At 38.2% G+C, this 14,176-nt stretch overlaps 1 pseudogene; it reads left to right on the forward strand.

The window, feature by feature from the left end:
• The first annotated feature begins 8,247 nt into the window (after positions 1 to 8,247).
• On the forward strand, positions 8,248 to 8,944 carry LOC150016108 (S-phase kinase-associated protein 1 pseudogene; annotated as a pseudogene).
• Positions 8,945 to 14,176: the final 5,232 nt, after the last annotated feature.

Consider the following 14,176-nt stretch of genomic DNA (forward strand, 5'->3'; position numbering starts at 1 on the left):
TGAGTGGATCAAAAAACTGTGGTACATTTACACAATGGAATACTATGCAGCAGAAAGAAAGAAGGAACTCCTGCCATTTGCAACAACATGGATGGAACTAGAGAGAATTATGCTTAGTGAAATAAGCCAGGCAAAGAAAGCAAAATACCATATGATATCACCTAATACAGGAAACTAAAGAACAACACAAACAAAGGAACTAAACAGAACAAAGAGCAGAATAGCAGTCAATAGGGGGGAGGGGAGAGGGAGAGAAGAGGGATAAGTAAGGGAAGGGATTAGTCAAAGAACCCGTATAAAAGACTCATGGACATGGACAACGGGGAGGGATATGATTGCGGGAGAGGGGGTGGGTTGGGTGGGGGAGAAAAATTAGGGGAAAAGGGGACAACTGTAATTGAAAAACCAAAAAAAAAAAAAAAACCACCCAAAATGAGATACTACCTCCCACAGGTCATAATGACCGTCATTAACAAATCAACAAACAAGTGTTATTGAGGATGTGGAGAAAAGGGAACCCTAGTGCAGTGTTGGTGGAAATGCAGACTGGTGCGGCCACTGTGGAAAATAGAATGGAATTTCCTCAAAAAACTAAAAATGGAACTGCTTGTAGATCCAGTGATTTCAATGCTGGGATTATATCTGAAGAATCCTAAAATACCAATTCAAAAGAACCTATGCACCTCTGTGTTCATAGCAGCACTATTTACAATAGCCAAATGCTAGAAACAGTGTAAGTGCCTATCAGTGAATGAGTGGATCAAAAAACTGTGGTACATTTACACAATGGAATACTTACACAGCAGAAAGAAAGAAGGAACTCCTACCTTTTGTGACAGCATGGATGGAACTTGAGAGTATTATGCTTAGTGAAATCAGCCAGGTGGCAAAAAAAAAACCATTTTGATCTCACCTAATACAGGAACCTAATGAACAAAACAAACAAATGAGCAAAATAGAACCAGAGGCATGGAAACAAGGAACAGACTGACAGTGACCAGAGGGGAGTGGGGAGGGAAAGAAGAGGGAAAAGAAGGGAAAGGGTCTAGTCAAAGAACTAATATAAATGACCCATGGACATGGACAACAAGGTGGAGATTGACTGTGGGAGAGAGAGGAGGTGTGCAAGGCAAGGTAGAGCAATGGGGTAAAAATCGGACAACTGTAATAGAACAACAATTTTAAAAAAAAGAAAGATTAGATATATTGGTTTTCATATAAGTAACTTTTCAAATATATTTGTAAATAATTATTTTTCCAATATAAAACATTTTAACAGGTTGTCATATATACAGTTATTAGAATTATCTAAATATCACTTATAAAAATTATTATATAATGTTAGATGATTCTATAAAATAAACTCACACATTGACAATAACCCTTGCAGTCCAAACACACCCTCCATTGATTGTACAAATCACAAACACATTTCAAGAGACACTTAAACCAAAGTAACTGACCAAATACATTTATTCATCGAGTAAAACAAATTTAGTATATTCATGAATAACACAATTTTAGGTGCAATTTCACATGCTTTCATATACCTTCCAGTGCAGCTTCCATAGTAAAGTGTCTTAGTGCACGCCATTTTCATATCACAGGTGCATCATACATCATACTTAAGACTATTTCACTTCATAGCTAAATTCATTAATATACATTGTAAGTGAACATGAAGCCAAAATTTAACCTTAATGATGAAAAGTTTTAACAATTAAAAAAATTCTTGAATACATTCTAATTTGTTTAATCACATCAATACTTCCACCTCTTACTAGTTGTTATCAAAATAATAATTTAAACATTAACTCCCCAAAATGGAAACTAACCTTACTAAAATATTAACTAGCATTGTAAGTAATAATAAAATCACCTTGTAAGCCAAAAAGTAATTTGAGAATCATTGCCAAATTTAAAATATCAGTGATCTGAAGATAAGCTTGAGGCCAAAAACAGTTATACTAAATTGTAAAATACAATGTAAAGTATGTGCAGTAATTTTCTTGTGAAAATACAATGAATACTTGTAAACAATTTTTTTTTATTTTATTTTTTGGTTTTTCAATTACAGTTGTCCAATTTTTTCCCCATTACTCCCCCCCAGCCCACCCCTTCTCCTACAATCATATCCCTCCCCGTTGTCCATGTCCATGAGTCATTTATACACGTTCCTTGACTAAACCCTTCCCTTACTTATGCCCCTTCTCTTCCTCCCCCCTCCCCCTCTATTGACTGTTATTCTGCTCCTTGTTCTATTTAGTTCATTTGTTAATGTTGTTCTTTAGTTTCCTGTATTAGGTGATATCATATGGTATTTTGCTTTCTTTGCCTGGCTTATTTCACTAAGCATAATTCTCTCTAGTTCCATCCATGTTGTCACAAATGGCAGGAGTTCCTTCTTTCTTTCTGCTGCATAGTATTCCATTGTGTAAATGTACAACAGTTTTTTGATCCACTCCTCTACAGATGGGCACTTAGGCTGTTTCCAGCATTTGGCTATTGTAAACAATGCTGTTATGAACATAGGGATGCATAAGTTCTTTTGAATTAGGGTTTTAGGATTTTTCGGGTATAATACTAGCAGTGGAATTGTTGGTTCAAAAGGCAGTTTCACTTTTAGTTTTGTTTTTTTTTTTTTAATGTTTTTTATTGATTATATTGTTACAACAGTTCCAATTTTCTCCCCCTTGTTCCCCTCCACCCAGCACCCCCCTCCCCCAGCAATCCCCCCCAAGTCCATACCCCTGGTTCGTAAAAATTAACTATCCCCCCCCCTCTCAAATATTAGGACCCTTTGTAATCTTGTAAAGGACAATGGGCGAAGGTCTCAAGCTCGTCTAGCTGCTTCAAGCTGGACATGGTCGTCATCTCACTTTTAGTTTTTTGAGGTAATTCCATACTGCTTTTCATAGTGGCTGCACCAGTCTGCATTCCCAGCAACAGTGCAGTAGGGTTCCCATTTCTCCACATCCTTGGCAACATTTGTTGTTTGTTGATTTGTTGATGATGGCCATTCTGACAGGTGTAAAGCAGTATCTCATTGTGGTTTCTATTTGCATCTCTCTAATGGCTAGTGATGTTGAGCATTTTTTAATGTGTCTATGGACCTTCTGTATGTCCTCTTCGGAGAAGTGTTTGTAAACAATTAGTTTTTATGCATTGAGGACTTTCCTGAAGACAGATTCCCTAAAGAAAATTACAGCAAAGAAAATGAATGTGTTTATATTAGTCATATTTTTAATTACTTTCCAAAACAGCTTACAAATTTAATCTTCCAATAAAGTACCTCTATTATTTTTAATATGTTTTATTGATTATGCTGTTACAGTTGTCCCAATTTCTTTTCCCTTTGCTTCCCTCCACCCGGCGACCGACCTCCCTCCAGTTGTTCCCCCTTTTAGTCCATGTCCATTGGTTGTGTATAGAGTTCTTCTCAACACCTTCCTGTCTACTCCATTCCCTCCTACTATGCTTCTTAATTCCTGTACCATTTCCCTCCCTTTTCCCCTTCCCCCTCCCTGCTGACCTCCCCCCAATATGCTCCCCATACCTGTAGTTCTTTTTCCACTCTCATTGCCTACTTAGTCTGCCTTTGTTTCAATTCCCTAGCTTCTGTTGTTGGCTGTTGTGATAGTTTTCATTTTAATGTTCATAGTTTTGATCCTCCTTCTCCTAAACAAGCCCCTTTAACATTTCATGTAATAGTAGTTTGGATCTAATTAACTCCTTCAGTTTTACTTTGTCCTGGAAGCACTTTCTCTGCCCTTCTATCCTTAATGACAGTTTCGCTGGATAGAGTATTCGTGGCTATGGGTTTTTGATTTTCATTACTTTGAATATTCCTTGTCAGTCCCTTCTTGCCTGCAGGATCTCCTTTGAGAAATCAGCTGACAGTCTTATTGGGACCCCTTTGTACATAATTCTCTTCTTCTCTCTTGCTGCTTTTAAGATTCTCTCTTTATCTTTAATATTTGACAATTTGATTATAATGTGTCTTGGAGTGGTTCTCCCTGGGTCCAGTTTTTTTTTTGTAACTCTCTGTGCTTCCTGGACCAGTAAGTCTGTTTCCTTCCCCAAGTTTGGGAAGTTCTGCTTCATTATTTTTTTACATAATTTTTCAATTTCCAGTTCTTCTTCTTTGCCGTCTGGCAATCCTATAATTCGAATGTTCATTCGCTTATAGCTGTCCCAGAGGTTTCTGAGCCTCTCCTCTATTTCAAGCACCCTGTCCAAGTTGTCTTCTTTAAAAATATTGCTATAAAATTATTCCTATAATTTCTTAATAGGCTTTTTAAGTTGTTTACTTTTTAATGACTATCAGTTATATTGTGAACCATGTTATTTTTTTCTGTGTAAATTTACCTACTTAAATATTAATGTTTTATGTATATACAAAAATTTATTAAAATCATTAACCTGATGTCAAATTAGCAGTAAATTAACAGTAAACTGCAATTTTGGTCAATTTTATAGAATAAATTAGCTTTTAATATTTATGTAATCAAACTTATTTTCCCTTGATTTCTTCCACTGTTTTTAAGTTTAAAAGTTATTTTTCATTCAGTTACTTATATTTTTAGTAATAACTTTGTGATTTAATAACTATAATATCTCTGGAATTTATTTTATCATGTAAGGTTCTTTATTTCTTTAATTCAGTCAATATTTATTGATTGCCTCATGATTTTGCAATACATTTTTTCAAATATTCAACTTTGGTTAATTGGGAGGAAGATGGCGGAGGAGTGAGGGGAGGCTGCACTCTCAGGTTCCCGAGACCCGTCTGTAGTTTGGACTAATTGCAGACAGAACATCTCAGTGAGCAGCTGGACACTGGCAGGAGTCGAGCCTTGGCACTGCTGGATTAGAAAAAAAACATCTGGGAACAACCTGTTTAGTGAGGATAGCAGAAGAAAAAGGGGCAAAATGGGATTCCTGACTGGGGTGGCTGCCTGAGCTGTGGCTGGAAGGACACAAAGGCTTTTTGGTGACCACAGGCTTCCCCAGAGCAGAGTCAGGAGGAAAGCGGATCTCTGCCCATTGGCAGAGATGGGACTTGACCAGGTGGCATTGGCACTGGAAGACGGGAGACAGTGTGCTGCTGAGCAAGTGAAATCGTGATTTGTCCCTTATATTTTTCTCTTGTGAACTGCGGACGGGGGGGAAGTTTGGGGGTGACAGGACATTCTTGAGGAGCGCAAGTGCAGAAGTGCGCTTGCCCACTCCCCAACCCTCCCCTTGGGTCACACGGGCACGCATAGGGAAGTGCCCTCATTCACTGGCCCAGGTGCGCAGGGCCATGAGTCCAGGTGCCTCTTGGACACACCCCAACAGACATAAGATCAGTGCCCCAACAGGTGCAGGGAGGGCCCACTGGACATGCAGAAGACTATGCGCAGTCGCCAATGGCCAGCTCCAGTGGGCGCCAGGCCGGAGTGCCAGGCCAGAGCGCAGAGCACTTGCTCAGGCTCTGCTCGTGCCTGCCCAGGTGGGCACAGGAACGGTGGGTGGCTGCAGTGTGGGAACAGCGGGCAGCAGCGACTCACAGACACTCACTTCTACTGAACACAAGTGTCCAGAGCCACACCCTAAGAGGCAAGAGACCAACTCCCAGGACGTGGTGCGGCTGGTCTGAGGCAAGCTCTCCAGCAGCCTTGGGCGCTCATGGTCCCTGGAGCAAAAGCACCTCACCTGGTTCAATAGGCGCCAATCGCTCACTTCCACTGTGCACGAGTGTCTGGGGCCCAGCACTGGGAGGCGAGAGACCAACTCCCGAAGCGCTGTGCGGCAGGCCTGAGGTGGGCTCTCGGGTACCTTGCGCGCAGGGGCACCTCAGCTAGCTTCAACAGGCACCAAAGGAATGCGCCGTGCCGGCCACCGCTTGCACACTGCTGCTGCAAGGAATAGGAACCTCTGACCCACCACATTAGACCAGCTGTGGACGCAGAAAAAGAAGAGGACAAACAAAGGCTGAACTGAGTAAAAACATTCCGTGTTTTTTTTTTTTTCCTTTTTCTTTTTCTTCCTGAAAGGGGAAGGGAATGAGGGAGGAGAGGAAAGGGGAAAAAAAACAAAAACTATATCTATAATTTGTTACATACAATCTCTCCTTCTCATCCTTCCTCTTTAATTGTTGTTTATTTGTTTGTGGCTCTAGTTTAGCCTCCCTTTCACTCTAAATAAATAGACTATAACTACTATATAAATCCAATACTATACAATTCCACTTTCCTACTATATTCTGCACTCTTCCCTTTTTTTCTTCAATAGTTATTAACATACAATGTAAATATTACCTACTGTCTTGCACAGTCTCAACTATTATTAATCTATTATCCCTTCTCTCAAAAATAATGTTTTTCGTCCCTAAAAACAACTCTTATCTATTCTTCCTATAGTATAAAAGCTCTAATCTCTCTACATTTATATTAATACTGGCTTGTTGGCTGACGATAGTGGAATAGGGGGTGGGGGATATATTTGAGGGTGTGGGTCTCCTGTCTGGGCTGTGTGTTTATGTTTTTAACAGCATCTCCACAAAACAACTCAAGACAAAGTGGATAGAGTGACTCTCAACCAACTAGCCAGAAGGAAGATCCTAACAAAGAGCATCTGAAATATAACCAGACAGCATAAACAAATGACATAAAGGGTACCCCAAGAACATCAGGCTCAGGAGATCAAAGAGACTGCACCACTGAAACCCCAAGATCTCCCATAAAGAATCTCATACCACAAAGGTGGGAACTCAAAGCAGACAAACCCAAAAAACAAACATAAACAAGAAGAATCCAACATGGTAAGACGCAGAAACAACCTCTCAATGAAAAGAAAAGAGGAATCCCCAGAAAGAGAGGTAGCTGGAATAGACATAGCCCAAATGTCAGACACGGAATTCAAAACAATGGTGGTGAAGAAGCTCAATATACTCAACAACCGTAAAAACAACTATGACAACCTCCAAGGAAGTTACCAACAGCTCCAAGAAAATTACAGGGAACTTGCAGAGAACTACAGTAGCATAAAAAAGACATAGAAACTATCAACAAGAACCAGGAAGAAATGAAGAATGCAATCTCTGAACTGAAAAACACAGTAGAATCAGTCAAAAGCAGACTAAACGAAGCAGAGGGTCAGATAAGTGAGTTAGAAGATAATGTAGAAAAAAATTCTCAGACGATACAGCAAAATGAAAAAAGATTGAAAGTGTGAAGAAGAGGTAAGGGAATTACAGGATATCATAAGGAAGAACAATATCAGAGTCATTGGAATTAAAGAGGGATCAGAAGAACAAGGAATAGATAAACTGATAGGAGAAATAGTGACAGAAAATTTCCCCAACCTGACGAGAGAAAAAGTTATGCAAGTCCAGGAAGCACAGAGAGTTCCAATAAAGAGGAACCCAAAAAAACCCACTCCAAGACACATCATAGTTAAAATGGCAACATTCCAAGACAAAGAGAGAATCCTAAAAGAAGCAAGAGGAAAACAGCAAATAACATACAAGGGAGCTCTGATAAGGTTATCGACCAATTTCTCAACAGAAACACTACAAGCCATAAGGGAATGGTCAAAAATATTTCAAGCCATGAAAAACAAAGGCCTACAACCAAGAATACTCTACCCAGCAAGGCTCTAATTCAAAATAGAAGGTGAAATGAGGAGTTTCTCAGACAAAGGAAGACTAAAAGTATACATCTCCACCAAACCAGCATTGCAAGAGATGCTAAAGGGAATGTTCTAAGAAAAAGGAAGAGAAAATAAGAGGACAGGAACAGAGGTACAAAGGGAAATGAATAAATACATGTCAATAATAACCTTAAATGTAAATGGATTAAATGCTCCAATTAAAAGACATAGGGTAACGGAATGGATAAGAAAACAAGACCTACATATTTGCTGTCTACAAGAAACACACCTCAAAACAAAAGATTTACATTGATTGAAAGTAAAGGGATATAAAAAAATATTCCAAGCAAACGGACCTGAAAAAAAAGCTGGGGTAGCAGTCCTCATATCAGACAAAACGGATTTCAAAGCAAGGGCAGTAAAAAGGGACAAAGAAGGACATTTCATAATACTTAAAGGAACAATCCATAAAGAAGATATAACACTGATAAACATATATGCACCCAATACAGAAGCACCCAAATACATAAAGCTAATACTAGAAGATCACAAGAAGGATATTAACAACAACACACTCATAGTAGGGGACTTCAACACACCATTACCAAAGGACATTGTTCTCTGCCTTTCCTTGTGTCTGCTGACGCTATCCCTCTCTCGTCAGCCTCGGCCCGCTCTCTCCTTGAAACTGAGCACCATGCCTTCAATTAAGTTGCAGAGTTCTGATGGAGAGATATTTGAAGTTGATGTTGAAATCGCCAAACGGTCGGTGACTATCAAGACCATGTTAGAAGATTTGGGAATGGATGATGAAGGTGATGATGATCCAGTTCCTCTACCAAATGTTAATGCAGCAATATTAAAAACAGGTCATTCAGTGGTGCACCCACCACAAGGATGACCCCCCTCCTCCTGAGGATGATGAGAACAAAGAAAAACGAACAGATGATATCCCTGTATGGGACCAAGAATTCCTGAAAGTTGACCAAGGAACACTTTTTGAACTTCTTCTGGCTGCAAACTATTTAGACATCAAAGGTTTGCTTGATGTTACATGCAAGACTGTTGCCAATATGATCAAGGGGAAAACTCCTGAAGAGATTCACAAGACCTTCAACATCAAAAACTACTTTACTGAAGAAGAGGAAGCCCAGGTACGCAAAGAGAACCAGTGGTGCGAAGAGAAGTGAAATGTTGTGCCTGACACTGTAACACTGTAAAGATTGTTCCAAATACTAGTTGCACTGCTCTGTTTATAATTGTTAATATTAGACAAACAGTAGACAAACGCAGCAGCAAATTAACTGTATTAGCAAAGTATTGTCCTCATTGCATGTGTAGTTTGGATACAGATTCCAAAACTATGGCTGCTGAGTTTCTTCCAGTCTGGTCAAAAAGTTTCTTTTCTCTTTGCTCTGAATAAAACTAAATTGTGGGTTCTCTATAGTGAGTGGCAATTTGGGCTTCCCCTCTTTTTGTAAAGTGATTTCTGTCTAGTTTATTGTCCAGTTAACTTTGTTTAGTGACCTTTTAAAAGTTGGCTGTTGTAAATAAAACAACTTGCAAAAGTTTTCTGAAATAGAATTAACAATGTATTATCTTCTTGAGTTGGGAGCTGGTAAAGTTCTGATTTAAGTTATCAGGATGTCTTCCAGCTCCCTGAAATCAAGGAGTACCACTGATACAGATTAGCCCATATGTAGCAGGGCTCCCTTAATTGGATCTGAGGGCTTGTTTTTGCATTTTTGATCCTCTCAACTTTGAATATGTTGGCCAGAGACTCAGTTACTACTCACTTTGTGGTTTGGGGGGAAATATAATTAGTTAACTTTTCAATTAAAAAAGACAACCCTAGTGGTATGTCATCTCTTTATAATCAGCGATCCTATATGGGGAAAATTATTCACATTACGTGCATGTAAAGAAATTTTAACCTTTAACATTAAAGCCTGTGACAACCCAGAAAGCATCCATCATGAATGCAAGATACTTTAAATAAAAAGTTAAGTTACATAGTAGGTATTAAACAGTTTGCTTTTGTGTACTTAAACATGTCTCTTCACTTAATATTAAATGAGTTAAATGTATATACAGTTTAGCTAGAAAAGACTTGCAGGCATTCTAGCTCACTGGAGGCTGCTGACATAACAGTAGGGCTCTGATAGACTTTTATCTCTTCTTTGTCATTGGAGGGTTGGCTGGAGCCAGTGTTTCAGTTCTTAAGTGGTGTGCTCATGTGCACAGAACTGCACTGCCATTGTTTCCAGCCTCTCTCCTCCCTTACAGTAGAAGGAAGTTTCCTTGATGGCTCACAAATTTTTAATTTTTTTCTTTCATCTGTTTCCTTTTTTCTTCCTTTCCCAATTAGCATCATCTGTATTCACATGTAGCCTTATTGTTGTATTTTCTTTGTGTTTACACTGAGTTGTTCTGGCTCAGATTATTGACAGCAGTTTGCCTCTACTTAACCTTTTACTTGCCCCAGATCTACTTTACTTAATAAAGTCCCATATGCTGTATCATAAATAAATAAATAAATAAACACACCATAGACAGATCATCGAAGCAAAGAAACACCAAGGATATACAGGCACTAAACAACACACTAAACCACATGGACTTAACTGATATATGTTGAACTTTTCACCCCAAAGAAGCAAAATATACATTCTTTTCAAATGCACATGGGACATTTTCAAAGATAGACCACATGATAGGACACAAAACAAGCCTCAAAAAATTAAAGAAAATTGAAATCATATCAAGCATCTTTTCAGACCACAATGCCTTGAAACTAGAAATCAACCTCAGAGAAAAAAATCAAAGGCACCAAAATTCATGGAGAATGAATAACATGCTATTAAATAATGAATGGGTTAACAATGACATCAAAGAAGAAATCAAGAAATTTTTAGAAACTAATGACAATAAACACACAACAGCCCAAAACCTATGGGACACAGCAAAAGCAGTCCTAAGAGGGAAGTTCATAGCAATACAGGGATATCTGAAAAGGATAGAAGAATACCAAATAAAAAATCTAATCCTAAAGCTACAAGAACAACAACAACAAACAAAGCCTAGGGCAAAAGGAAGGAAGGAAATCATCAAGATCAGCGCACAATTAAATGACGTAGAGACTAAACAAACAATCCAAAAAATCAACAAAACTAGGAGCTGGTTCTTCGAAAAAATAAACAAAATCGACAAGCCTCTAGCCAGGCTCATCAAGAAAAAAAGAGAGAAGACCCAAATAAACAAAATCAGAAATGAAAGAGGAGAAATCATGACTGATACCACAGAAATACAAACAATTGTAAGAAATGACTACAAACAACTGTATGGCAAGCAATTTGACAACCTAGAAGAAATGGACAAATTTCTAGAAACATATAACCTTCCAAAACTGAATCAAGAAGTAGAAAGTCTCAACAGACCAATAACAAAGAAGGAAAGTGAAACAGTAATCAAAAATCTCCCTGCACACAAAAGCCCTGGACCAGATGGCTTCACAGGTGAATTTTACAAAACATTTAGGGAAGAATTAACTCCTACCCTCCTCAAACTATTCCAAAAAATTCAAGAAGAGGGAAAAATCTCAAACTCTTTCTATGAAGCCAGTATTATCCTAATCCCAAAACCAGGTCAAGACACAACAAAGAAAGAAAACTACAGGCTAATATCACTGATGAACATAGATGCTAGAATCCTCAATAAAATATTGGCAAACAGGATCCAGCAACACATTAGAAAGATCATACACCACGATCAAGTGGGATTCACCCCAGGGATGCAAGGATGGTTTAATATTCGCAAATCAATAAATATAACACATCACCTAAACAAAATGAAAGACAAAAATCACACGATCATATCAATAGATGCAGAAAAAGCATTTGATAAAGTACAACACCCATTTATGATGAAAACACTCAGCAAAATGGGAATAATTAAGGCTATATATGAGAAGCCTGAAGCCAACATCATACTCAATGGACAAAAACTGAAAGCATGCCCCCTGAAATCAGGAACTAGACAAGGCTGTCCACTCTCTCCACTCCTATTCAATGTAATGTTGGAAGTCCTAGCCACAGCAATCAGACAAGAAAAAGAAATAAAAGGCATCCAGATTGGGAAAGAAGTAATAAAACTATCATTATATACAGAAGACATGATAGTATACCTAGAAAATCCTATAAACTCCACTAAAAGACTACTAGATATAATAAGTGAATTTGGCAAAATAGCAGGGTACAAAATAAATATACAGAAATCTAAGGCATTTCTGTACACCAACAATAAAATATTGGAGACAGAGACAAAAAAGAAAATACCATTTACTATAGCAACAAGAAAAATAAGGTACCTAGGAATAAACTTAACCAAAGAGATAAAAGACCTGTACACTGAAAATTATACAACATTGAAGAAAGAAATTAAGGAAGATACAAATAAATGGGAAGCAAATACCATGTTCTTGGATGGGAAGAACCAACATCATTAAAATGGCTATACTACCCAAAGCAATTTACAGATTCAATCAATCCCTATTAAAATACCAATGACATATTTCACAGACCTAGAACAAATACTCCAAAAATTCATATGGAAACAAAAAAGACCCCGAATAGCAAAAGCAATCTTGAAACAGAGGAACACAGCAGGAGGAATCACGATACCAGACATCAAACAATACTACAAAGCCACTGTGATCAAAAAAGTCTGGTACTAGCATAAGAACAGACATATAGATCAGTGGAACAGAATAGAGAGCCCAGAAATAAACCCGGGCCTCTATGGTCAACTAATATTTGATAAAGGGGGAAGAAACATAAAATGGAGTGAGAAGAGCCTCTTTAACAAATGGTGCTGGGAGAACTGGACAGGGACATGCAAAAAAATGAAACTAGACCATCAACTTACACCACACACAAGAATAAACTCAAGATGGGTCAAAGACTTAAATGTAAGACGTGACACCATAAAAGTCCTAGAGGAAAACATAGGCAGGAAAATTTCAGATATCCCACATAACAATATCTTCACGGATACATCTGTTAAGGCAAGATAAATAAAGGAAAAAATAAACGAATGGGACTACATTGAACTAAGGAGTTTCTGCTCAGCAAAAGAAAACATCAGCAAGATGAAAAGGAAACCAACCATATGGGAAAACATATTTGCCAATGACATCACAGACAGGGGACTGATCTCCAAAATATACAAAGAGCTTATACGACTCAACATCAAGAAAACAAACAACCCAATTAAAAAATGGGCAAAGAACCTGAACAAACACTTCTCTGAAGAGGACATACAAAAGGTCCATAGACACATTAAAAAGTGCTCAACATTATTGGCCATCAGGGAGATGCAAATAAAAACCACAATGAGATACCACTTTACACCAGTCAGAATGGCCATCATCAACAAGTCAACAAACAACAAATGCTGCCGAGAATGTGAAGAAACGGGAACCCTACTGCACTGTTGGTGGGAATGCAGACTAGTGTAGCCACTATGGAAAACAGTATGGAATTACCTCAAAAAACTAAAAATGGAACTGCCTTTTGAACCAGCAATTCCACTGCTAGGATTATACCCAAAAAATCCTAAAACCCTAATTCAAAAGAACTTATGCACCCCTATGTTCATAGCAGCCCTGTTTACTATAGCTAAGTACTGGAAACAGCCTAAGTGTCCATCTGTAGATGAGTGGATCAAAAAACTGTGGTACATTTACATAATGGAATACTATGTAGCAGAGAGAAAGAAGGAACTCTTGCCATTTGCGACAATATGGATGGAACTAGAGAGAATTATGCTTAGTGAAATAAGCCAGACAAAGAAAGCAAAATACCATATGATATCACCTAATACAGGAAACTAAAGAACAACACAAACAAATGAACTAAATAGGACAAAGAGTAGAATAGTAGTCAATAGGGGGGAGGACGAGGGAGAGAAGGGGAATAAGTAAGGGAAGGGTCTAGTCAAGGAACGTGTATAAATGACTCATTGACATGGACAACGGGGAGGGATATGATTGGGGGAGAAGTGGTAGACTGGGGGGGGGAGCAACGGGGGAAAAATTGGACAACTGTAATTGAAAAACCAAAAAATAAAAGAAAAAAAATATTCAACTTTGTGCTTCTCAAATTAGAGCACTCTCACCCTCCAGACAAAACATGAAATAATTTTGATACACTATCTGGAAGCACTTTTATTTTTATTACTGAAAACTGGAGACTGAGCCAGCTGGTAAATTATTTAAAAGATTATGTTGCACCAAAATTAGCATGGATATATTAATGTATGGATAAAAACCTTAAGATGAGAATGATGGAAACATTCTTCCTTCCCATGGCCTAGTCTTATTTGTTTCATTGACTCACATGAAGGACAAGAATGAACATATATCATCAAATAGCAAATACCATTAAATATTGCTTTTCCTGTTGCCAAAATCTGAGACAATTCCCCACAAAAATAATAATAATAATACCCTCACCATCCTGATGAAACCTCAGGACCACTAGTA

This window comes from Furipterus horrens, unplaced genomic scaffold (assembly GCF_987537825.1).
Source record: "Furipterus horrens unplaced genomic scaffold, mFurHor1.1.pri manual_scaffold_3, whole genome shotgun sequence".
Taxonomy (NCBI): Eukaryota; Metazoa; Chordata; class Mammalia; order Chiroptera; family Furipteridae; genus Furipterus; species Furipterus horrens.